Raw genomic sequence first — 24268 nt, forward strand, 5'->3', positions numbered from 1 at the left:
GCCGGCGCTGTGGCTCAACAGGCTAATCCTCCGCCTAGCGGTGCCGGCATCCCGGGTTCTAGTCCCTGTCGGGGCGCCGGATTCTGTCCTGGTTGCCCCTCTTCCAGGCCAGCTCTCTGCTATGGCCCGGGAGTGCAGTGGAGGATGGCCCAAGTCCTTGGGCCCTGCACCCCATGGGAGACCAGGAGAAGCACCTGGCTCCTAGCTTCGGATCAGTGCAGTGAGCCGGCTACAGCGTGCTGGCCATGGCAGGCCATTGGAGGATGAACCAACAGCAAAGGAAGACCTTTCTCTCTGTCTCTCTCTCTCTCTCACTGTCCACTCTGCCTGTCAAAAAATAAAAAAAAAAAGATGGATATAATAACATTTCTCTAAAGCTTCTCATCCCCTATGGTTACATGGTGGAGTCATTTGGACCTTTGGATTTTTAGGAAAATGCAATGGTCATTTACATTGTCTTGTCCCAACTCCTAATCCAAGATAGAGGGAATTAGCCATTCTGTTTTGTTTTGTTTGCAGTCTTTTTTTTTTTTTTAAGATTTATTTTATCTAATTGAAGGACAGAGAGAGAGGAAGGTCTTCCATTCCGCTGGTTCACTCTCCAAATGACGGCAACAACCAGAGTTGAGCTGAACTGAGCTGATCTGAAGCCAGGAGCTTCCTCTGGGTCTCCCACATGGGTGCAAGGGCCCAAGGAGTTGGACCATCTTCCACTGCCTTCCCAGGCCATAGCAGAGAGCTGGATCAGAAGAGGAGCAGCTGGGATTCGAATCAGTGCTCATACGGGATGCTGGTGCTGCAGGCTGGGGCCTTAACCTGCTGTGCCACAATGCCGTCCCTGCAGTCTTTATTACAGTAAAAGCTACTACTGTTGGGGCAGGCACTGTGGTGTAGCAGGTAAAGGCGCTGCCTGCAGTGCCGGCATCCCATATGGGCGTTGTTTCAAGACCCGGCTGCTCCACTTCCAATCTAGCTCTCTACTAGGGCCTGGGAAAGCAGTAGAAGATGGCTCAAGTTCTTGGGCCCCTGCACTCACGTGGGAGACTCTGAGGAAGCTCCTGGCTCCTGGCTTCGGATTGGCCCAGCTCTGGCCATTGTGGCCATCTGGGGAGTGAACCATCAGATGGAAGACCTCTCTCTCTACGTCTCTCTCTCTCTCTCTCTCTCTCTCTCTCTCTCTCTCTCTCTCTCTTTCTCTACCTCTGCCTCTGCCTCTGTAACTCTGCCTTTCAAATAAATAAATACATCTTTAAAAAAAAACTACAACTACCACTGTAAAATATCAGTGATTTTGGTCTGTATCTTCTTTTCCATTTGGCTTTAAAAAGAGTTTACATTATTTGTAAAATAATATATCATTTTGATTGTACATACATTTTTTCTAATCCTTGAAACATTACAGTTTCAAGTAAAAAATAAGAACATTGCAGACTAAATGTACTAGTATGTACATATTGTCCACATTTAATTACAACAGTAATTAAAAAGTCCTGATCCTTACTTCTGAAGATTAAAACTCATGAACATGAAGTTACTCAAGAGTCTCCAGGATTTCTCTATTATCCACAGTGAGAATGTGAATAATCCCTGCTTTCTACTTCCCACTGCTCACAGCCTTTATGTAACAATCATGATTCCCAGAGCTGAAGTGTGTCTCAGTCCCATCATCCACAAATTCACTTTCTGTCTACCTTTTTTTTTTTTTTTTACCATTGCACCATACATCTATAATTGCCTTTTTCCAAAACAACTCTAAAGTCCTCACTATCCAAGTATAAAATCCAAGTGTTGGTGGTTTTTTATCTTTTCTCTATATATTTCTGGAGACTTTTCCAATTAATTTCCAGAGTATATTCATAAGCAAAGCCACTGACAGCATCTATATTTATGGTTGCTTTCATCTTTGCAGTTCCAACACAGAAAGTTTCTTTGCCCACTAATATGAACATCCATTCTTATCTCTTCCTTCCCACCTACATATGCTACTCATTTGCCTGATGTGGTGCCATGTTCAAATTCTATCTTGTGGACTCAGTCACTGGAAGTAACATTCCAAAGGGCTACAAGATCTGTTATTTTTTTTCCAGACTATAAGGAGGACGCTGGAGGGCTCAGTGCCTCAGCCAGTGGGGTCACTCTCGCCATCCACCCAGAGCCATTCTTACTCTCCACAAGCCCTTTCCCAATCCCTTTCTAATTCCTTTCTTATCTTGAGCAAAAGAAACGACTTTTTGATTTTTAGATTCATTTAGTTTTGTAGAAAATGAGAGAAACAACTATGAATAATTTCCAAGTCAGCCTAGAACACAGTGCTGTGCCAAAGGAATAGTTCATACCACAATCAATTATTTTGTTATTAAATGGTTATTACATTGTCATGTTAATTCAGGGCAACATCTAATATTATCTTTTGTTTATTATTTACTGGAAGAAAAGCATCTTTGAACTAATATGGAACATGACCTGTACATTTGAAGTGTTACATGGGTGAGCTTAGAAAACATTTTCTTACAAACAGCTCTGGCATATGGGTGGCCTCTCACCCTTTGTGATAGACCCAATGTCACATTATTCCTGCCCTGCTCTTCTTAGTCTTTGCTTGGCCAAGATTTCCTGATTGCAACTAGTGGCTTTGCCTTTTACTCTGAGAATTAATGGAGAAACGGAGGGCTTGTGACATAGGTCACTTCAAACATACTTTGGGTTCAGATGGTATTGGGCCTGCCCAGTGATGTGATTTCCTATGAGCTGATCACTGAATTGGCTGTCTGAATAGGGCACATTCATTAAGAAGTGAGCACATCTCTCATTTGCCTGGTGTTCTTAGTCACACATTTAAGAACTTTCTGAGGAACAGCAAGAATTGCTGCCAGGTCCCACCCAACATCTGTGCAGAATAGTGGACTCCAGAAAGCCTTTAATATTTGAGAAGTTCCCATAAGAATGAATAACCCAGACATGGAATAGCAGAGCTGAACAGCAGAGTATTTTATAAGAATTCTGACCAGGATGTGGTAAAGCTGAGTGTAACTATTTTCTATTGACTCGGTGCTCCTGAATTGGAACATTGATTTTTTATTATTTGGAGGTTCATTTCACTTCCTGTTACTGCCAACTGAAAATTTCAACTAGATTATTTTAAAAATACATTTCTGTTCCCTTATGTCCTTTCTGTATTTTTTAACCTCATTACAACAGTATGACTGGGATGCATCTTCCCTTCTTCCTATAGAGAATGCATATGGGAATGGAAAATTTCTTATTATACACAACCCATCCAATGCCTTCTTAAACAGATTCTTTCAGGAACTCAGGAAGAATAGTCACTAATACAATAAGAGTGTGTGAAGTGAGTTACAGCCCTACCATTTTGATGAAAGAAGACATCCAGGATCTGGACCAGCCTTTTGCCAGTGACATACCACCATCCAGTCAGATTACTGATAACTGCTTCAGAAGGGTGGGGAATTTTTCCTGCCAAGGGCCATTTGGATATTTGTAACATCATTCATGAGCTATACAAAATTATCAACTTAAAAATCAGCCTGCTAGAGATTTAGTGAATTTTGAGCCACACCTATGGGCCTTTTAAGTCCATGGGCTGGATGTTTCCCACCCCTGAAGCTGGTAAAAAAAGAAATTTCATGAAGATTATAGCTATTTTATTGCAGTTAGCTATGCTTGCATGTCTTGGAAGAGCTCCAGTGCTGGTTGCCCTAAACTAAACTTGCAGCTTTTAACAGAAAGCAATTTTTGTATTTAGGGAAATATCATCCCAAGTTGTGCTTGCATCTCGGAAATGCTAGAAACAACTTTGTCATTAAGAACGAGAGAGCTATGGCCTTGGAACTGAAACCTGAGGCAGTATCTTACTCATTTTATATACTAGCCAGTATGCAGGCTTGGTGAATGCTAAGCCTTATGAAGCTTACAGAGCAACATTGAAAATCAGTTTTTAGCAGGTCACAGCTTACCAGAATTGGAGTCTCTCTTAGGTATTAGATACTCAGTAAATGATTCTGGCTTTTCACTATTAAAAAGTGTGTTTTTCATTTGTATCAATTGTATCTTATGAGCATGTAGAAACTTTAGAGAAATGAGGTGCAAAAATACTGCGCAAGATGCTTATATACTGTTAGTACCCTACAGACCTTAGGCAATTATTTTAGTCATTTCATACTTTGAATAAAGAACCTATCTGGTCACTTGCTCACTTAATGTTTAATTCTTCCACATCTGAACTGATACATAGAAAGGTTTATAAAACCATTGGTTGTTCTTGGTTTGTATAAACTCTTATTTGATTGTTTGATTTCTTTGTATGCATTTCATTTTTGTCCCGCTACAAAAATTTCAATTTGGGAAGTCTCTCTCACACACCCACCATACATGCACTCTCACACATTTCTTGTTGACAGTTCATTCTACATTGCACAGATGTACCTGCTTTGAAGTCTCCAGACAAGTGTTATAGTTATTTCAAATTTTGTGTTTTGGGTACAACTTTACAGAAAGGACCTCCAAAGATAATGGGAGGGAGTTATTCAATACTTTGAGTAAAATATTTCCTTTGTGGACATATTTTGAGCTGGCATTGTGATGCGGTCGGCTGAGTTGCTGCTTGTGATGCCAGCATCTCATGAGTCCCAGTCTGAGCACGCCCTGCCTCACTTCCAGTCGGGCAGTGGAAGATGGTCCAAGTGTTTGGGCCCTGACTGCCTTCAGGGGACATTTGAATGGAGTTCCTGGCTCCTGGCTCCTGGCTCCTGGCTCCTGGCTTTGGCCTGGCCCACCCCTGGCTGTTATGGCCATGATGGGAGTGAACCATTGGTTGGAAGATCTCTCTCTTTTTCTCTCTGTCTTTCTGTCTCTCCCTCTACCTTTAACTCTGCCTTTCAAGTAAAGAAAGCTTTAAAAAATAAAGTAATAGTAAGCCATCCTTTCAAATCTATTTCCTTTGTATTACATGGAATTTATAGTAATAAATACTTTGGTAAATGTATTTAAATTTAATTAATAGTACTTACTGAAAGATAGAAATACTTTGTTATTGTAACTACAAATCTTATAAGAAATGTTATGAAAATTTTGCAATTTTTTTGTGCCTACTAGAAGTTACTTACTAGCTATTATTTGTATTGGAAGTGAGTAAAAATACATTTATTTTTAATGTAATAGGGAGAAGAGTAATAAATTAATATTACACACATTATCTTATTTCAAATAAATGTCAATATTCATAATAATTTCCTGTAAAGTCTCATTAATTGATGTTACTGCCAACATTATTAAGGAAGTGAATGAAATATGTTTCAATAAATGCATGTGTTGTTTTTGTAAAAAAAAAACCCTCTAATTTTAGTCATTGAAATATTCTTTATGTATTTAATATTTTCTAAATTGTAGGCCAAGATAAAAATCCCTACAACCCCAAGGGAGGACACAACCATGTAATCACCTTCTCAAGGGAATGATCTTGTAAAGCATTAATTTAACTTCAAACTGCAACTTAAAAATATATATAAGCAACCTCAGTAGTATAAAGGTGAAACTTGATCATCACTGCTTATGACAGAAGGAGCAACATTGACAAAAAAAACAATATCAGGACGGGGCAGTGTGGTAAGTTGATTTACTGATGCTGTCCTGTACTTTTTTTTTCTTCTTTTTTTTTATGCTACCTAGTTTATTTCATTGTATCCACTTTATCAGTGTTTTTATTTTAATTTTTAATTAGTTTTTAACAGGTTCAATGTGATTTGTAGATACAATTCTAAGAAAATAATGATATTTCTCCTTCCTCCTCCCTACCCTCTTTCTTTTTCTCATTTTTTTAGCTTTTGAGATAACATATTTTAAAGTTATATTACAGTAAAAAGGCCTAATATTTAACCAAATTAAAAGTTTAACAAGTAAAAAGCAAAAAGACCATAGTTTAGTGGGAATACAGACAACAGCTATCAACAAAAATTGAATGGAAAAATGATTTTCTTTTCATGGAAGCATTATTCCAATCTGTTACCACAGCCTCTCAGTGGTTAAAATATTAACCTGATGAAAATTGCATAGTTGGCCCTATGTTTTGTCATGGCCAGTATGATGTTAGCTGACGTGTTGTAACTGAAGATGTGAGATGTTCTATCACAGTTTGGCTTGGCCTTCTTGACACTCCTGCCGTGTCCATGAGAAAAAATACCCCAGATATCCACTGACCTTTCAAGTTGTGTTGAAAAATGATACACATGGAGCATATTTAAACTTGGTCTATTACCTGGTGTCAAGTACAGATGAGCTACTAGCTACTAGCTAAGTCAAGCCTACATCAAACTATAAGCCACTAAGAAAAATACATTTTTTCATAAGATATTTTATTTCAACAGTAGCTAGCTAGTACAATTAGCTTTGAAGTAGCTGGGGAAAAAGTGTGAAATGCAGAAATAGTAATTTATGAACATGCTGAAAATTCCAGAAAAGCAGACAAATTAATTTTATTTTATTATTACTGTAATGTAAGTTATGGAGAACTCAGTATACTTTAATACAGAGTTTGAATTTACTTGAATGTATTTGAAATTGTTTCCTAAAGAACAAAGATCATTCCTTGGTTTTTATTGTATACCAGCACTTCATACAATGCCTGGTATAGAGTAACTGTTCAAACCATGTTGAAATAAATTTATCCAGGGATATTCTATAATGATAATATATAATTATAATAAATGCTAGTCAACTTTATCCAATGTAAAATAACTGGATTGAAAATTTTAACATTTTGTGATCCATACTATGGTTAGCAACTTTATCTTGTTTTCTTTTAACATCAGGAGCAAAACAACTAACAAACTATGGTCTCCAGAGAATGAAGTTGTATTATTAACCTTACTCAAAGTCAAAACACATTGTGACATTTAATGTACCCATATAAATTTAACAGAACTAGTAGTTCCTGGTGCAAATTTTTTTCCAATGCATTTCCCTCTTTTTTTAAAAAAAAATATTTATTTATTTGAAAGTCTGAGTTACACAGAGAGAGGAGAGGCCGAGAGAGAGAGAGAGAGAGAGAGAGAGAGAGAGAGAGGTCTTCCATCTGATGGTTCACTCCACAGATGGCCGTAATGGTTAGAGCTGTGTCGATGCGAAGCCAGGAGCTTCTTCTAGGTCTCTCATGTGGGTGCAGGGGCCCAAGGGCTCGGGCCATCTTCTACTGCTTTCCCAGGCCACAGCAGAGAGCTGGATTGGAAGTGGAGCAGCTGAGTCTCGAACTGGTGCCCATATGGGATGCTGGCGTTTCAGGCCAGGGCTTTAACCTGCTATGCCACAGCACTGGCCCCATTTCCCTCCTATTTTAACCTAAATCTACAATGACATCTTTTCCATCTGATATGTTATGGTGACAAAATTGAAAAATGCTAATTTATTTTTTTGAAGGCAAAAAATCAGTATAAAGCACTAACAATTTCAGTTGATTCTGATGGTGGTATAGTATGGCCATATATGTGAATACTATTTTTTGTCAACTGAATGGACATCAAGGCTATAAGATGACCACCAACACAATAAAAAACTGGTTCAAAAATATAGATTACAATATATGGTCAATCCTAGAGAAGGTTCCCTTAAGGCATTCGGATCTGGCTGAAGAGCCCATGAGAGTATTGTAGGCATGGAAAGCCAAGATACCATGGAAAAGAAGAAAAAAAAAAAAAGAAGAAGAAGACCTAAATGAAAGATCTCTGCATGTGAGATCCCAGTGGAAAGAACGGGGCCATCAAAGAAGGAGGTACTTTTCTCTGAAGGGAGGAGAGAACTTCCACTTTGACTATGACCCTATTGGAATAAGATCAAAGTCGGAGAACTCTAAAGGCTTCCATAGCCTTGGCAACTCATGACTAGAGCCTAGGGAGATTACTGACGCCATAAACAAGAGTGTCAAATTGTTAAATCAACAACAGGAGTCACTGTGTACTTATGTCTCAGGTGGGATCTGTCCTTAATGTGTTGTCTAATGTGAAGTGATGCTATAACTAGTACTAAAACGGTATTTTTACACTTTGTGTTTCTGTGTGGGTGCAAACTGATGAAATCTTTACTTAGCATATACTGAAGTGATCTTCTGTATATAAAGATAATTGAACATGAAAAAAAAACTTGGTGTTAAATTGGAAATTGCATACAAAAGTAATCAATTTTTAAAAGATATCATGTAGGATCTCTGTCTTTAATGTGCTGTACACTGTGATTTAATGCTATAACTAGTACTCCAACAGTATTTTTCACTTTGTGTTGCTATATGGTGGCAAACTGTTGAAATCGTTACTTAATATATACTAAACTGATCTTCTGTATATAAAGAGAATTGAAAATGAATCTTGATGTGAATGGAAGGGGAGAGGGAGCGGGAAAGGGGAGGGTTGCGGGTGGGAGGGAAGTTATGGGGGGGAGGAAGCCATTGTAATCCATAAGCTGTACTTTGGAAATTTATATTCATTAAATAAAAGTTAAAAAAAATATAATTACAGTATTTATTGTATATAAATTCCTGTCATGATAGACTTAGCTCTCTTATTGCAAATTTTTCTATTCTATTTTAGCAAGGCAAACTATGAATAATTCATTTAATTAATGCATAAGATTTAAAATTTGAATCTATTTTACATGTACCATATACTATAACTGGGCATTTGATATAATTCAAGATTTCTTTAATGCAATTGTTTTATCTTTTCTGTAAATATCTTACATTCATATAGGCACTAAAATTCTTTAGTCTTCTGCTAATATCCTAAAATCACATTTCTTTCTGAATAAGAATTATCCAAGTTTCCAGAATTAAATATCAACCTGTATTTACTGTGCTCTTCTTCCAAAATTTTTTCATAGATAAGTTATGTTTAAAATCAAATTTCTTTTTTTCTTTTTTTTTTTTTGACAGGCAGAGTTTGACAGTGAGAGAGAGAGACAGAGAGAAAGGTCTTCCTTCCATTGGTTCACCCCACAAATGGCCCCCACGGCCGGCACGCTGCGCCAATCCGAAGGCAGGAGCCAGATATCCGTATCTATGGTGAATGCTTTATTTGTTTTCTTGTTTAGATATCATAAAGTAATTATTAACCAGAGTGCAAATTAACATAAGGCCCTGAGAAGCCATCATTTTAAATTCAAATAATAAAGATAATGCATATATCCATTTTTGGGCTCTCACTTTTGAAAGATCATTTATTTTTTAAAACAATATTTATTTATTTATTTGAAAGTTGGGGTTACATACAGAGAGAGGAAGAGGCAGAGAGAAAAAGAGAGTGAGAGAGAGAGAGGTCTTCCATCCGCTGGTTCACTCACCCATAGGCCGCAATGGCCAAAGCTGTGCCAATCTGAAGCCAGGAGCCAAGAGCCTCCGCCGAGTCTCCCACATGGGTGCAGGGGCCCAAGGACTCAGGACTTCCTATACTGGTTTTCCAGGCTACAGCAGAGAGCCGGATCAGAAGTGGAGCAGCCAGGACTCAAACTGGCGCCCACATTTGATGCTGGCACTGCAGGTGGCAGCTTCACCCGCTATGCCACAGCAACCACGGTAGTCTTTACAACATTTCCATCACCTCAAAAGGAAAGCCTACCATCTTATTTCACTTTCTGTTCCTATAATTAAATACTACAGCTTTGGAAATTTTTGAAGAATAAAAGTTTATTCAGCTCACAGTTTTGAAGGCTGGAGGTTAATTGGATGCATCTGGCAAAAACTGTCTTCTTGATGGGGATTCTACAGAATCCTGAGGGCACATTGCACATCACATATCTAGAGAGGTATATCCAAGATCCAGAGCCAAACTGGGTTTTGTAACACACCCCGTCTCATGGTATAACATACCCCATCTCAAGATAAGCCATTAACTTGTGGCTTTGATGTTCAGCTGCTATTACTCAACCACTGTCAATCATTTTTCAGTACATTTGATGTTGTGTAATTAAATGGTTTCCTCTTAAAATAGAGTATTCTGTTCTCTGACAGAGAACTAGAAACCACATAAATGTAATAGTGTATTTTTAAAAAGGAAATTCTAGGGGCTGGTGTTGTGGCATTGTGGGTAAAGCCACCACTTTGGTGATGCCTGAATCCCTTATGGGAACCAGTTTGTGTCCCGGTTGCTCCACTTGTGATCCAGCTACCTGTTAATGTGCCTGAGAAAGCAGTAGAAGATGGCCCAATTGCTTGAGCTCCTGCTACCCATGTGGGAGACCCACAAGAAACTCCTGGCTCCTAGCTTCAGCCTGGCCCAGCGCAACCATTGTGGATGCTTGGGAAGTGAACCAGTGGCGGGAAGATCTCTGACTCTCTCTCTCTCTCTCTCTCTCTCTCTGTAACTCTGATTTTCAAAATCAATAAGTAAATCTTTAAAAAAGGAACTTCTAAAACCAAACACAACTAAAAGAATCTTAGACAGGTGAAAGAAAAAAGCAGAAGAGATGTTAAGGTAAACATAACAGAGTAAGAACTTTCCACATGATTTTCATCAGATTCTGTTGTCCCAAAGGGAGGGGGGAGATATTAGAGGAAAAGGAATTTTAAAATTCAATTTTGAAAATTAATAAGAACTCTTCAAGTAGAATAGATACCTTAGAAAGGAGCATGATAAACAGAAAACTCATTTAACAGGAACGATGGTAGTTTGAACAAAATGGAATGATACATCAAAGTCCCTTATGTCCATGACAACACATGCTTTGTTTTATTTATTCTTGAATTTTTATATTTACCATTGAAGCAGGGGTTTAGAATTAGAAATATGCCATTATTATTTTAATGTGTCTTTCTCCAAGTAATAGTGATATTTAGAAATTTTATACTTATTGCATTTTTGGCATTCTTCTTTTGCAAATTGCCTATTCCACTCCTTGCCTTTTTGTGTGTGTGTGTGTGACAGAGTTAGACAGTGAGAGAGAGAGACAGAGAGAAAGGTCTTCCTTCTGTTAGTTCACTCTCCAAATGGCCGCTACAGCCGGTGCTGCGCTGATCCGAAGCCAGGAGCCAGGTGCCTCCTCCTGGTCTCCCATGAGGGTACAGGGGCCCAAGCACTTGGGCCATCTCCACTGCCTTCCCAGGCCACAGCAGAGAGCTGGACTGGAAGAAGAGCAACCGGGACTAGAACCCAGTGCCCATATGGGATGCCAGTGCTGCAGGCAGAGGATTAGCCAAGTGAGCCACAGCGCCGGCCCCCTTTTCTTTTAAAGATTTATTTTACTTATTTTGAAAGTCAGAGTTACAGAGAGTAAAGGAAAGACAGAGATATTTTTTCATCCTCTGGTTCACTCCCCAAATGGCCACAATGGCCAGAGCAGGGCTGTTCCAAAGCCAGAGCCAGAAGCTTCTTCCAGGTCCCCCAAATGGGTGCAGGGGCCCAAGCACTTGGGCCATCCTCCACCACTTTCCCAGGCACATTAGCAGGGAGCTGGAACAGAAGTGGAACAGCTGGGACTAGAATTGGAGCCCATATGGGATGCCAGTGTCAAAGACAGTGGCTTTATCAGCTGTGCCACAATGCTGGCCCCTCCTTGTCTGTTTTAAAATTGTTTCATTTGTTTATTGACTTTAGAGGAGAATTTCGGAGTACACAGTCATCTCAAGTGCACATTAAAAGTTTATAAAAGGTGGCTATGTGATCATAAATGGAAATAAAAACAGATTCTTCTCTTTCAGTATATAACTATTAGAAATATAATGACAAATTATATTAATACTATAAGGTGATAATGAAATAATAGTAAAAGTAGAACATTTCAATGCATACTAAATCTAAAAACAAAAGAAAGGGAATAATATATAATAGAAGATAATAAGCAAAATTAAAATTGGTTGGTTCTCTCAGAGAGTTGAGCAGAAAAAAATGACAATATTTATAAGTGATATAGTTAGGATAATCCCTTCAAATGCAGGAGACATAAAAAATAATTAAATGAAATTATGAATGATTACTTGATGAAAACTAAGAAATTTAGATAAAATTAACAAATTGCAAAAGTGTTCAAACTGGCTGAACAGTTACTTAACAAAAACTTTGAATCAATTTTTTGAGGTATACAAATTTCATGTATTTCATACATACAGATTCAGGAACATAGTGATACTTCCCATCCTACTCTCCCTCTTGCCGACACTCCCATCTTTCTTCCTTCTCCCTCTCCTATTCCCACTCTTAATTTTTAGAAAGATCTATTCTCTGTTTACTTTATACTCATAGGGTTAACCCTACGCTAAGTAAAGAGTTTAACAAACAGTATGAAGGAAAAAACACTGTTCCTCAACAGTAGAGACAGGGTTGTAAACGATTATTGAATTTAATCCCATTCCTGGGAATTTACCCAAACAAAATTCAATCAATTTTTTAAAAGATTTTATTTATTTATTTATTTGAGAGGTAGAGTTACAGACAGTGTGAGGGAGAGACAGCGAGAAAGGTCTTTCTTCCATTGGTTCATTCCCCCAATGGCCGGAGCTGTGCCTATCCAAAGCCCGGAGCCAGGAGTTTCTTCCTGGTCTCCCACGTGGGTGCAGGAATTTTTAAAATTATTTCCCCAAGAAAAAATTCAAGCCCAATTGGCTTAACTGATTAATTATAATAGAAATTTGAGGAATATATAAAACAAATTTACACAGACTTTCAGGAAATAGCAATAGTCAGAACAATCTCCACTATTGCAAGAGATATTACCTTTCTGCAAGCAGAAGGCATTCTCCCTTTCATCACTCTCCCAGCTCACATAACTCTTTTTCTTTTTAAAAAAATAAATTGATTCATTTGTGAGGCAGAAATGGAGGGAGACAGAGGAAGAGCTCCCATCTGCCACTTCATTCTCCCAAATGCCCCCAACAGCCAGGGTTCTACCAGCCAAAACCAGGGCCAAGAGCTCAATGCAAGTCTTCCATGTGGATGGTAGGGCTCTGACTACTTGAGCCATCACCTGCTGCATCCTAGGGCACCCAGTTAGTAACAAGAGGAAACTGCAAGCAGAGCCAGGTATCAAACCTAGCCACTCCTATGTGAGATATGGGCATCTTACCTTTAAGGGCACATGGTTGCCCCATCTTCCATCTTCCTCAAAGTACTGTGTCACTATCACTCTATTCTGTAGTATGACTTTTTTTTATTCTTTTTTTTTTTTTTTGACAGGCAGAGTTAGACAGTGAGAGAGAGAGAGAGAAAGGTCTTCCTTCTGTTGGTTCACCCCCCAAATGGCTGCTACGGCCGGCACCCTGTGCTGATCCAAAGCCAGGAGCCAGGTTCTTCCTCCTGGTCTCCCATGTGGGTGCAGGGCCCAAGCGCTTGGGCCATCCTTCACTGCACTCTGGGGCCACAGCAGAGAGCTGGACTGGAAGAGGGGCAACCGGGACAGAATCCGGCGCCCCAACCGAGACTAGACCATGGGGTGCCAGCGCTGCAAGCAGAGAATTAGCCTAGTGAGCCGCAGCGCCGGCCTTCTGTAGTATGACTTTGAAAATATTCTCCATTACCTTGCAATAGCCCACGGAGATTTAAATAAAGAATATGTTAAGGAAATAAGAGAATGTGAAACTTAGTTTATGCTCTTTATACTTCTATTCATTCCAGTTTGTTATTTTTCTGTTGCCATTGTTGGATTTCTTATTGAGGGCATTTGTGCCATAGCAAAAGATTGTACATGTGTTTTGGTAATGCCAGGAAAATATAAATATGCTGAAATATAAACTTAGATTTATTTTCCATTCCCTAGTCAAATTGAGTAAACAAAATTTTGAGACCACTAATAATTATAACAGCTCCCTAAGTCAGTTTTGCTTTGAATATTCTTCTTACATAAAAGCTAGAAAAAATAAAACAAAATAACCTAATAATTAAGGAATGTACCACTAAGACTCCTATTGAAAGATACAGTGGAATTGTTTTTGTCCTATTTTTAAGTCATTGCAGTTTAAGGAGTAAAATTTAATAATCCACATAAAAGTATTTTTCGCAATTATCTAAGGAAATAGCTAGAGCTAATAAGGGACTATCATGAAAAGAATAAGTTGCTATTTATCAGTGTAGTCAATGTTAAAAATAGTGAGCTCTCAAGTACCTGCTGTTATTAATCCCACAGGAGCTAGAGATGAAATCATTATAATGATGAATAACCATTGTTAATGAAAATGAAGATTGCACAGTGACTTCAACAAGGGAACTATTCATATAATAGATTGACTTAAATCTAATCAATGAACACCCAGGTGGGGGTTCAGTGGGGAGGACAGAGGCTAGTTTATAATAGTGATTTGACTTCTTCGGTCCCAGATGGTGTTTCAGCATTTTGGTTGCTGTAGCCCTCCAACAATGAAAACAGAAATAAATTAAAGACGATGATAAAATTAACTCTAGATTTATGAAAGTGATATGTATAAATATATGCTTTTAAAACTACATGTGATTTGGGCCTGGCATTGTGGCATAGTGGGTAAAGCTTCCACCTGCAATGCCAGCATCCCATATAGGCACCGGTTCAAGACCCGGCTGCTCCACTTCTTATACTGTTCCCTGGTAATGTTTTTCCCTGGGAAAAACAGTGGAAGATGGCTCAAGTGCTTGTGCCCCTGCTATTCACTAAGGGTACCTGGAAGAAGCTCCTGTCTCCTGATTTCAGTCTGGCCCTGCCCTGGCTATTGTAGCCATCTGGAGATTGAACCAGCAGGTGGAAGATCTCTCTCTCTCTCTCTCTCTCTCTCTCTCTCTCTAACTCTGACTCTCAACTAAATAAATCTTTAAAAAAAATTCTATGTGATCAGTTAGTTTGGGAAAATGATTTGATTTTGGAATCATTTCATAATTAGAAGAATGGAGTCCTTTTAAAAAGCCCCCCTGCATAGTTATTCCAGTATATAGGTATAAAATTAGGAAAGATGATTTTTCAGTTGATGTTGGCAATAGTATAAAAGCAATTATATTTCTAGATACTTGAATAAATTATACTGAATCAGTCAGAAATTCAATCTTTTTACAATTTAATTAACTGGCATTATTTTTGTTAGTATGTTAATATGAGCACCTACTCTTCTTGATTAAGACTCAGTTGGAACTTATTTTGAAGTAACAGTTTAGTTATATTGTCTATCAAGAGGCCACAGAGTTTTGTTTTATTCTTGGTTTCATACAATTATAACAATTCATATGAATAAATTTTACAAATGATGAAATCGCAAATGGGATAAAGATATATGGTACATCTGCTAATTATGTGTTTCAAATTGCTATATATTTTCCTTGTCCATTATCTAACTATCATTATATAGGTGATGCCTTTACAAGTTTTTGTAAGTCATTTTAAACTGCGGTGAACATGCAGAGTGACAGACTCAAATTAAGAATCATGATATGCTTATATGCTTAGAGTTATGAATTTATTTTATTTCTAGAGTCGTTGAATAGACATAATTAATTGAAATTGTAGAGTGAGAAAGTGAACTTAAAAAAAAAGATTTACTTATTTTATTTGAAAGGCACATTGACAGAGAGAGGGCAAGAGAGGGAGAGAGAGAGACTGAGAGAGAGAAAGGATATCTTATTCACTGCTTCACTCCTAAAACGAGAACCAGACAAGGGCTGAGCCAGGCTGAAGCCAGAGGACAAGAAATTCATCCAGGTATTCCGTGTAGGTAGCAAGAACCGAGGTACTTGAGCCATCATCTGCTGTTTCACAGGCACCTTAGCAAGGAGCTGGCTCCAAAGCAGAGTAGCTGGGCCTCAGACTGGCACTCCAATATGGGATGCCAACTTCTCAATTCATGTCTTAACCAGCTGTGCCACAGTGCTTGTCCCTAAGAAAGTGAATTTAAGATTGCAATCCATAAAGTCTAATATAGGAAGTTTTTGTAATATAGTTAGTACTTCATAAATATCAATTGTGTGAACTAATTATATAACCAAAATAAAGAATTATAATTATATAATTTATTATGCCAATTACAGTTGATAAAATTTATATTGTGCATGGTCTATTGTTATTTTAGTTATAAAATATATATCCTTCAAATGTATAGCATAATCAAATTTATAATTAAAGTTTTATAAAAACTTAACAATTAGTGTCCTAATTTTGCATTAGAACGTTTTTCTTTGAAAAATTACTAATTAATTTATATTTTCCCTAAGTAATAGATTATCAAATAGTTTTAAAATGTAAATCTAGATCATTTGATGTTCAAGATCATATAATGACACACACCATAACTTCAGATTGAAGGGTTCATACAGATTTTGAGAAATGAAATATCTTACTTTATAGTGTAAGTATATTTGCATAAAGAATGATGTAGTAAAGATAGAAGTCTGCTTGATTAAGCATTCATTCCATACTGAATGGGGGTTGGCAATGGATCAGCTTCTAGCAACTCAACTAAGACTTCAACCCTATTAAAAATTCATTTATATTTCTCAACTTTGAGAAATATCTCAGAGTACCATTCACAAACTAGAATAGCTCTAGGTAAAAATAATTTATGGTGGTGGGCATTTGGCCTGGTGGTTAAAACATTGGTTAAAATGCCCTTCTCAGGGCTAGCGCTGTGGCGTGGTAGGTAAAGCCACCGCCTGCAGTGCTGGCATCCCATATGGGCGCTGGTTCAAGTCCCGGATGCTCCACTTCCCATCCAGCTCTCTGATATGGCCTGGGAAAGCAGTAGAAGATGACCCAAGTCCTTGGGCCCCTGCACCTGTGTGGGAGACCCAGAGGAAGCTCCTGGCTCCTGGCTTCGGATTGGCACAGCTCCGGCTATTGCAGCTAGTCAGGGAGTGAACCAGTGGGTGGAAGACCTCTTTCTCTCTGCCTCTCCTTCTCTCTCTGTAAATCTGACTTTCAAATAAATACATAAATCTTATTAAAAATAAAAAGGTGCCCTTCTCCCGTATCTGAGTACATGGGGTCGATATCCAGCTCTGGCTCCTGACTCGAGCTTCCTACCAATACAGACTCTGGGAAACCTCAGTGATGGCTCAAGTAATCTTGTTCTTGTAGCCATGGGGGAAAACTGGGTGAGTTCCTTGCTGCCAGCTTCAGCCCCCTGCTCAGTTGGCCCTGGGTCTTTGTGGGCATTTGAGGAGCAAAATGGTGGGTGCGAGCTCTCTTGTTGTCTGTCTCTGTCTCTCTCTGACATCACACTTCAGCAGATATTAGGGAATTCACGTGATAGAGTAATCCTATGTAACAGAGATAGGCTATGATATTTTTAAATTTTAAAAATTTTATTTAAGTTATTTAAGTTTCATGTATTTCATATATACAGATTTAGGAACACAGTGATACTTCCCACCCTACCCTCCCTCACCCAAGTGCCAACCCTTCTTCCTCCTGCCTCTCCCATTCCCATTCTTAATTTTTACAAAGATCTATTTTCAGTTTACTTAATGATTATAAAGTAAACCCTACACTAAGTAAAAGAGTTCAACAAATACTTTGAAGAGAAAAACAACATATTGTTCCTCATTGGAAGAGACAAAGGCTGTAAGCAATCATGGAATCTCAAAATGTCCATTTTACTCCAATACATTATATTTCAGGTACTCTATTTGTTACCCCTGATCAGGGAAAACATATGATACCTGTCTTTTTTGGGACCAACTTATTTCACTAAGTACAATAGTTTCCAGTTGCATCCATCTTGTTGCAAAAGACAGGATTTTTTTTTTTTTACAGCTGAGTAGTACTCCGTCATGTATATATACCATAATTTCTTTATCCAGTCAATAGTTGATGGATATCTGGGCTGATTCTATATCTTAGCTATTGTGAATTGTGCTGCAATGAACATGGGGGTACAGATAACTCTTTCATATGCTGATCTCTTTTGGTTTGCATAAATTCCCAGGAGTGGGATGACTGGGTCATATGGTACGTCTATATTCAGCTTTCTGAGATGTCTCCATACTGTTTTCCACAGTGGCTGCACCAGTTTACATTCTCACCAATAGTGGATTAGGATACCTTTTTCCCCACATCCTTGCCAGCACTTGTTGTTTGTTGTGTTCTTCAGAATGTATTTTTTTCCTTTGAAATACAATTTACATTCTTGACTTCCCCTTATTGCGACTGTGACCATGTAAATGAGCTGTGTTTTACATATAAATTTTCTTAATAAATAATTCATTGATGTAAAAATAAATAAATAACTAAAAATTTTAAAAGTAAACTATTGTGTTACCAGTCCTGATCCTGTAAACTACTTAGGGAAATAAACCCCTAAATCTTTTCATGAGCTCCAATAAGGGTATTATACCACCTGTTATGTCAAAACTTCAATGCAATTATTTTCAGGATGCCTCTATGCATTTTCTGTCACAAGAAATAGGCTTTGGTTATTATTATGCCTAGATACATGATAATTATTTTGTATAATATCTAATTCTACATAAGCTCTTCCATTTAGATATACACTCATCACTTATGATTCAAATTTCTGGAGCTTCAAATGAAATCTTTAACTTACCACTTCTCAAGTGAAATTATGGTTGTAACAGAAGGTAAGAATTCTAAAGATAATAAATTGTATACAAATATTTATTGAGTAACTACTGTGTTCTAGGCATTCTCCTAGATATTTATTTTTAGTACTATTTAAATAACAAAATACATGTATTTGATATTTATTATGTACCAGACATTATTGTAGGGACAAGGATTACAAGAGTGAGTAAGATAAGCTCAGATGCTGCATTAATAGAGGAATGGTTAAGAGGTAGAAGAGAAACAATTTTAAAAATCAACCTTTGGTAAATGTTGGGATAGAAAGATACAAGTGTTCCAGGAGCACTTTCTAAGGACCTCAATATGATCAGGAGGGGACAAGAAAGGATTTTCAAAACAAAGTGATACGAACACTGAACTTGAAAGATAAGTATGAAAGTGTTCAAGGCAAAGGAAAATCACATATTTGAAGAATAAGAAAAAAAGAGCATAGTTAATTCAAATATTCATAAAATTTCATATAAAGATGAGAGTTCAAACTTTACGAAAAGCACAGGAAAAATACTTTCTACTTATTTTCCTTATTTATATGCTGACTGTATGATGAAGATTGCTTATCTCCTAGTTGGAAATTGTCATACCTTACTGTGTGCTATTTGCTAATACAGGAAAAAATATGTTTAGTCATTAGTAAGTATTAACAGATGAAATAATGGTCAGTTAAATGAATCAAAAGATTATTGATATATGCACACACATATGCTTATATATTTATGAAGGTACTTCAAAAATTTTGTAGAAAGTAAAATTAAAAGATAAGTTTATTTTGGTGTAAAAAATGAATTCCATGCCTTATTTGTTCATGACATAAATTTCCTGTGACTTTTTTTGAAGACTTTCCATATGCATGGATTTCAAAATATTGGGGGTCAATGTAAACTTACATTTTTAATTCCTTTTTCTGTGAACTTTTTGAATTACCCTTACATTGTTTTAGTTAAAAATCGCAGTATTAAACAACATACCTTCTTGCCTCTTGGTCAAGTTCTTTTTTAGTAAAAATCATGACTTACTTTTTATGATCTGACTTTATGGTTAAACTCTTTCAATAAAAGGCATGATTCATATTTGCAGACATTTTCAGTCTTATTTTGCTTTGCAAAGATTATTAAGAAAACTTTGGAGACAGTTTAAGAGAAATTTTGGATCACAGCTGTTCCTAAGTTTTATAAGATATGTGTGCATACTTTCTTATTGTAATAAATATCCTAGCTAAGTCTGAATCAATGTGAGAGTTAGTGGATGTAACTCTCCCATCAGACCTCTTTTCTGTGGGGGAGGCCTAGAGGAACTTCCTAAGCCTGCCTTGAGTTTGAAGACCTGTCTTTAAGTTTCAAATCCCTGGCAGTAAACAACCCAGCCCCAGGGTGCTCTTTGCCTAAGGATCATTGAGGTGTTATAATAGGACTGGCTAAAACCCTTTTGTGTCACATCACCTCACCTCTTGCCCGCATCCGCTCTGTATCACAGCTTTATAAACACCTCCCTTTTACAATAAAGTGAGATCCTGCTTGGACTGGACTCCCCACCGCGTCTGATTGTCCCCTGGGTTCAGGGAGGCTGAGTGGCGGGTGGCGCACTTCCCCTCCTCAGCCAAGACAGGCTGCAGGCAGCCTGCCTAATTCTCTGGCGGTGAAAAGGAAGAGTCACTGCACTTTTCTTGGTTTTTTTTTGTGTTTCTTTGTTTGTTTTTTATGAGTATCCTCATTTCTTGATTATATATGGTAACATTAAATTTAAAATGTGACCAAGTATTTTTCAGATGATTATAAATTAGGTAGACACATTAATGCCATAGTGTGAAACAGTATAGCTAAACAACAAGATTGGTGACATAGTGCATTTTTTTAGTCAGCATATAAACAGGGTAGGCTGACTCATTTTTCATATTGACAACTAAAATCTGTTCTCAAATAGAATAGATTTCCAGTGCAACAGAGGCTTATATACTGATGACTTAGGCAAGACCCATATTATATAATGTCCTAACTAGTTAATAATATATACAGCTTTTCTATAGATAAACTGTCATGTGGTATTAACACTTTATATAATTTTTAAAATATATTTTAAAATATATATAGTCAAAAACTCTTCTGGAAATTGCAGGGGTCATAATAAAAGGAGGGTCTTCCAAGCTCTTGCTTACCTGGTTGTTTGTTGTAGCTAGAAATAGTTCTCCTGACTACAATCAGATCTCTCATTCTCTCTTTCAACATGAGGTAATGAAATTTTTTTCTCTTCCAAGATGGAGCCAAATGTAGTTCTATTGTCTTAGCATGTAAAAATTGATTTGATATAGGGACAGGCATTTGGCCTAGCAGATAAGATGCACCATCCCATATCAGAGTGTCTGGGTTCAATGCCTGGTTCTGCTCTAGATTCTTGTTCCTGCTAATGTGCACCCTGAGAAGCAATAAGTGTTCAAGTAGTTGGCTCCCTGACATCCATGTGGTAGACCTGGATTGAATTCCTGATTCTTGGTTTTGGCCTTCAGTCTGATAGCATTGGAAGTGAACCAGCAGATAAGAGCTTGCTCTCTCTGCCTCTTTCTCTCTCTCCCGCATTGCCAGATAAAATTTTTAAAAAATCAATAAAAATTTTAAAAATTGATGTTTTCTTCTCTTTGATTGTGGTGGTATGTATTCACAGAAGAAAGTTTTCATTGCATTTTATAGTTTCTTATGACAAATATAATTCAACAGATTATTATCTCTTAATTACTTTATCTGACCATAAAATATCTTAATAATTATGGAAGTGATTTTCTTAACAGCTATTTGTAATTCAAAGGTTAGAAGAAATTTTGACCAATAATCAAAGGTCATCCCTTTTTCCATTTAGGTCTCTGAAGTATTACGTATGCCCTGTATAAATGAGTTAATGAAAGGTTGAGAATTGTAAGAGACAGGCTGTCAATTAAAAGGGTTGCTGTATATTCTAATTAAGGTAATTTTATATGACAATCACATATAAGCTCTGGTTTCCAGCCATTCTTAACTAATGCAGTATTTCAATGATCCAAACTAAGCTTCAACACACATCCCATACTGTAACTCCCCCCTTCTTCCTCTTAAATATGGTTCTTAGGAGGTTTTCCCATATTCAAGCACTATGAACATGAAACTAGTGATCTGATCATTTCTCTCCCTCGAAGTGTGCTGCCTTCTTTTAATCCCCAAATGTTCAACAATGTTGACATCAGGTTCTCTTTTTCTTCTTTGTCATTTTGGGCAACTGATCAGGAAGTTTCCACTATTCATCAGTAAAGATACTTCAAAGTTTCTGGTGACATACCATCAAACACAAGAAACATCTCATGCTGTATTACATTTCTTTGTTATAAATTCCATAAATTATCTTGAATACTGACATAGGTTAAACCTGCTTTCAAAGTAATAGGCTGGCAACTCTTTATATGCATAGGAAAGGTATATTCACAGAGCAAGTGGAAATGAAAAACCCAGGTCCATTTCCAGTCTCAGGCTGATGTCAAAGGATCTATTTAATAAATTGTTTAAAAATTAATTTAACAAGTTCTTTAATAATTTGATCAAAAACATTAATCACATATGACAGACAACAAGAGTTCATTCTTTTAATCATCCACTCATTAATTCAATACATACTTACCATCTGCATATTATACAAAAATTCAAGTTTTAAAAGACTGAATATCAAAATTTTGTCTTCTTATGAGCTCTAGATAGCATCATTTTGGCCTGATTCTTCATAGAATCAGTATTTTGCTTATATTACATTGGTAGCTACAAATTTTGCTTATATTGCATTGATAATCTACAAATTTTAGAATAATATGTTTTCTGTCACCAATACTTGGATTCAGAATTGTATTTTTGTGTAAAACACCTAAATGTTATAGCTATATAACTTTATAACTAAATGTTAAATAACTAAAATGTACCAAGGTCCTTCTGTGTGCTCTGTTGCTATGAGGATACATAGAAGAAAAAATTGTCACTGTTTCACAGAAATCAAAAAATTACAGATGTACTTATATTTAATAGTGTGTGCCCAGGTACACATGCAAGTGTATGTGTGTATGTGCACCTGCGTGTGTGTGTGTGACACCCACTGCAGATTCTTTGACCCATATGCAAAGGAAATTGACAAGAGGTCAACATATAACTCAGACGAAGTTTGCTAGGTGCTTATGTTCAAACACAAGGGAGACATCACTAGCTCAATGAAGGGAGCTGGGCAGGTTTTTTTTTTTTGTTTTTTTTTTTTTTTTATCAGGTGGAGAGGAATTGCCAGGTTCCCCCTTGGCACACAGCACTTCAATTTCTCTGGCTTGTCCCCTTGGCGTGGAACTTTACAGTTTGCACCTGTCTCAGTGTTCTGCACAGGTGCTACTGTTGTTTTTGCATAGGGTATACTTAAAATGGAGGTGTTGCTCACTACCACCACCCCAGGAAGATTACATATCTGTTGCCTTGGGCTATTCTGGGCGAGCACACAAGTTGGCAAAGTCCTTAACAGGGCAGTAGGGCATCTTTTGCCATGAGAGTCTGGATGATTTGGAGCTGAAGATGGATACATAGTCAGGCCAAGAGGTAGATCCATGTTAGGCAGATGGATATTTCTCAGGTTGGGAGGGGCTTATTCAAGTGAGTCCTTTTTCTAGCCTGTTTCACATATACATACAAGGGGTCTTCAAAAAGGCTCCAGGAAATGCACATTCTGAAAAAAAATTTCATAATATTTTGCATTAAAATAAACATCTTTTAACTCCATTTTCCATGAACTCTTGAAGTTCCCTTGAATTTACACATATACATTTATATATATACAAGGAGTCCTTAAGATTTTCACATGAAATGCATATTATAAATAACCATACACAAATTTCAAAAATTTTGCATCAAAAATAAACTTATCCCTAAATTTTATTTATTTATTTATTTATTTTTTAATTTTTTGACAGGCAGAGTGGACAGTGAGAGAGAGAGACAGAGAGAGAGGTCTTCCTTTGCCGTTAGTTCACCCTCCAACGGCTGCCGCGGCCAGCGCACTGCGGCCGGCACACCGCGCTGATCCGAAGGTAAGAGCCAGGTGCTTATCCTGGTCTCCCATGGGGTGCAGGGCCCAAGGACTTGGACCATCCTCCACTGCACTTCCTGGCCATAGCAGAGAGCTGGCCTGGAAGAGGGGCAACCAGTACAGAATCCGGTGCCCCAACAGGGACTAGAACCTGGTGGGCTGGCGCCGCAAGGCGGAGGATTAGCCTATTGAGCCGCGGCGCCGGCCCCTAAATTTTTTAAAAAAGATAGTTGATTGGCTTATTTAACACACACACAGAGAGACAGATGAACAGAGAAAGAAATCTTTTTTTAAAAGGTTTATTTATTTATTTATTTGAAAGAGAGAGAGAGAGAGAGCGAGCGAGATCTTCTATCTGCTGTTTCACTCCCCAAATGGCTAGAAAGGTTGCAGCTGGGCCAATCCAAAGCCAAGAGCCAGGAGCTTTTTCCGGGTCCCCCATATGGTTGCAGGGGCCCAAGCACTTGGGCCATCTTCTGCTGCTTTCCCAGGTTTATTATCAGTGAGCTGGATTGGAAGTAGAGCAGCCAGGACTCAACGGTTGCCCATATAGGATGCTGGGGCCACAGATAGCAGCTTTACTGGCAACATCACGTTGCCGGCCCCAGGAAGGAAACTTTAAACTGCTGGTTCAATCCCCAAATGCTCACAATGGCTAGGGCTTGCTCGGCTAGGGCCAAGGCTG

General features: G+C 37.8%; 1 pseudogene; it reads right to left on the reverse strand.

The window, feature by feature from the left end:
* Nucleotides 1–1531: 1531 nt before the first annotated feature.
* On the reverse strand, nucleotides 1532–23106 carry LOC133752855 (fas apoptotic inhibitory molecule 1-like; annotated as a pseudogene).
* Between the last annotated feature and the right edge of the window lie 1162 nt (nucleotides 23107–24268).

The sequence above is a fragment of the Lepus europaeus genome, chromosome X, assembly GCF_033115175.1.
Source record: "Lepus europaeus isolate LE1 chromosome X, mLepTim1.pri, whole genome shotgun sequence".
Classification (NCBI taxonomy): domain Eukaryota; kingdom Metazoa; phylum Chordata; class Mammalia; order Lagomorpha; family Leporidae; genus Lepus; species Lepus europaeus.